We start from the raw sequence: 3844 nt of genomic DNA, 5'->3' as shown, positions 1-3844 counted from the left end.
TCACTTGACTAAATGTAGGGTTCTCAGTACAAAACAAATACCAAAGCATAAATTCTTAGAATCCAATCCAAAATGAAAAGAGTATAACATTGAAGTTCAGCTTTAACAACAACATAGAAATTCTAACCAAGATGGAAAAGATGAAATAAAACTCCCCAAATTAAGTCTCAAGCTCAGGCCTTCATCAAAACTCCTTAGGGAAAAATGTTCTAGTCTCTCATGACTTCAGATACAGCTCCTCCAAATTATGAAATCATAACACCAGCCATAGCAGATGAAGATGGACGATAGATGATGCAGAAAAATGATTGATTGAGGTGGGAATAGGTAGGAATCTGTGAGGGAACCTCAAGAACCCTTGAAGAACCCTAGGAGACAAAAATGGGAGTGTTTGGACAATAACCGGTGGTTAGCTCGTGTGTTATGTTTCCCAAAATCACAATATGAGGTTTAAAACCTGATTCTGTGTCAGCATTCTTTTCATCGCAACTAAACTTCCCTTTTGCCATAGCCAAATGATCAAAATGAATAGCTACATTTGGTTGGCCCTTTTCTGGATTTCTTGTAATCTATTGGGCCTTAATTGCAATTTCCTTAAACTTAGGTTCTTTAGAGATATTTTTCACTTGACCTTTGACCTGAAAATCAAATTAAGCACTTGTAATATCCAATTCAATTACATAAATGATGATTAATTAAAATGATGCACAATTTGACAATTTTGCCCCTACAAAGTGCTTAATAAAAAATCAAACTCACTATTCTAAATTACCACAACTCATATCAAAACATGCATTTTAAACCAATTAATCCCTCTAAAAACGTGCAATGAGTCATGAATTAATATAGTAAACCTTGGTTAAATCAACTCCCCACACTTAAACATTTGCGCTCCTGAGCAAATTAAAAACAAAAATAGCAAGGGTTGTGAGAAGACGAGAGTCAAGCACAAACGATAACAAGTGCTCCTCACAACTAATCAAGGACATATCAAAAACCAAAGGTAACTCAACCAACTCAAGGGATGAAAGCGGTCAAATGGTAGTATTCTCCAACAAGTAAAAATAGTAAGATAAACAATGCATAGTGATTAACTAATACAACCAAACAAAGGGAAAAAGTGTATCGCCATTTTCTCTCAAATCCACTTGACAAAATAGACTACCATAAGCTTGTAGTGGTTCTACTATCTCTACTAAGAATGCAAGAATGCGCTGGATCCAAAGGACTTTAAGGGATGTAATGATGTATGAAGGCTAAATGGAGTGAATGATAGAATGAAATAGGGCAAGTACGAAACAACCAAAATTGATTTCCAACTAGCTTTACATTGAAATTCTTGAAGCATAAAATTTTAATTTTCAAACCACCAAGGAATTTGCCTTATTCACAACTTTTGCTCTGTGGTATCATTTTTTTATTTTTTTTTATTGATCTTGGCAATTCCAAATCCAAGAAGATAAAGTACACATCATAATTGTAGTAGTAAAAACTGTAGTTGGAACTTGGATAAACCATACATGTGTTGGTACTTAAAACTGAAGAAGGCTCAAAGGAGTGAACAAGGGTTAAATGAAGCAGCTTGTGTTTGGGTAAAAGGTTTAAAAATGAATGCCTTTATCCTATCCAAAACACCAATGCATATGAAGTTTCAATAAAGAACCAGGATAAATTCTAGAGAATGTAAAATCAAGTAGACAAATCACACTAGAACAGAGTTTGGCCTTAAATAACTTCCAACAAGGTTAGATCTCTCAAGTTCATCCACAATACTCAATCGAATGTAGGATTAATTCCAATGCATGAATAAATCCACTAAAATTGCAAATCAAAGGATGAAAACCATTTGAAAAGTTTCAACCACCCATGAATGAGTTAAGAACTGAAAAGGTTTCAATGCAACTTGGAAAAAAAATTCTTTGCAAAAATAAGTAGTCAAAGTCCAAATATGGGTGGATTTCAATTAGATCTCTGCATAGCATCAAGAAAAACAACGCATTCTCATCACGACTAACATAGACACTCATCATGACTAAAATAATCATAGAGCTACAAAAATAAAACTTCTCACGACTAACACAAACACTGCTCGCGACGAAACAACAGGCCGAGAGTAAAACACACAAGAATCAGCACTTTGTTGTGACTAAATACACAATTGGTCGTGATGAAAATGGAGGAAGAGGCAAAAACAAGCTCAAACACTCCCGTCCCCTAACACTCAAAGGCTACAATGTCCTTACTGGAGAGGGCAACACCACAAAAGATTGAAGCACAATGAAACAGACAAGAATGATCAAAACAAAGCATTGAGATCACTTAAGGCAATAGGGAAGTCATATAATTACCACCATAAATTAAAGTCATAAACAACATCATGATCAAAATCAAAGTTTAACTACAACATCATCACAGCATCATAGTTAATAACCAACATCATCAGCAAGCAAAAATAGAAACACAACAAATGGGAAAACAGGCAGGGGCAAAAGAAAGCTCTAGTCCTCCTCGTTCGCCCCCCTCTCCTCTATAGGCAAATCCATCTTCAAAAGTTGGGAGCTAAAGGGTCTAGCAGATGCTTCGATTAGCCCTCTGTAACCAAGACAACGAGTGCTAAATGCTCCCTTAAACCCAGGAGGTAGGGGAATCCCAAACTGTGTAGCCAAAGCCGACATCAAAGGGTCAAAGAATTGTTGTTACTAGGCTTCTTGGGTGAGGACATAATTCTACAGAGCCATCATCCACTGATTAAAACTATCTTGGACTAATGCAATTTGCTGGCTAAGGCTCTCTATGGTGCTACTAAAGCCCCCAGTTCCTTCAACCACTTCTATAGTGTCAGTAGGCTCTTCTTCAGCAATTCTTTTACCCTTTTTTCTGCTCCTTATTTCTGTGGCTCTCTTGTTGGAAGGTCTATAGCACTTAGTTTGTATTCCCTCAAAGAAATCATTGTCGTCCTCTACCAGTATTCCTACTTCAATGTAAAACCTAGAAATCAAGTAGGGGGAATACTAAGTTGGTCCTAGTGGAGCGAGCGTATTGTAGGATGGACTCAAAAAATCTGAGAGATGTCAATCTTTTCCCCCTTCATCAATAAGTATAGCAGCAGGGCACCTTTCTTGGTAGCACTAGAGATGTGGGTGCTGGGCATAACATTATAACACATAAAGTTTAGCCAGATGCAGGCTTCGTTGTTCATAACCTTCCTTTCTAGGTATAGCTGATCTTTGCCCCTTTTGGCCCAAGTTCCACCCTCTACACAGAGTACTGATGACGTCATCCCAGTTAACATCTTTTAGATTCTTTCTATAATGCTAGAACTTGTACTTTTTCATAACCAGCAAATCATAATACTGGTGGACATTTTCTTTTGTGAACTTGACACCTAACCGTCACAGTTTAATCATTGGTGTATCCTTAAATCTCATGGTCGTGTAAAATTCCTGCACTAAATGTGCGTTACCCTACTTTTTCTTCTTTATCATTGCCCTAAAACCTCTTTGGATAGCTGAAACTTTAAAGACTTTCTCAACATTATTAGAAACTATAAACTCATTGGAATTATCATGAATTTGATTCTTAAGGTAATGGTTAGGTTCACATTTCTCCACATAATCATCTTCCAAGCAATTCACATTATTATCATGCTCTATATTTTTAGCACTTTTAGTACTAGAAGGTAATGCACATACTTTACTAAAGTTCTACTTTTGCCATTCAATAAGTATATCATTTTTGTTATTAATGCAATCCATACATATAGTGTGAGTATTGCAAGAACAAGATAAAGGTTTATTCAAATTAGAATCAATTTCAACATCCAATCTAGCACTAGAAAGAGAAG

This window comes from Neltuma alba, unplaced genomic scaffold, assembly GCF_004799145.2.
Source record: "Neltuma alba isolate B1F8T4 unplaced genomic scaffold, ASM479914v2 tig00010121_pilon, whole genome shotgun sequence".
Lineage (NCBI taxonomy): Eukaryota > Viridiplantae > Streptophyta > Magnoliopsida > Fabales > Fabaceae > Neltuma > Neltuma alba.
The sequence above is the reverse complement of the archived record's forward strand: the minus strand, read 5'-3'. Positions refer to the sequence as shown.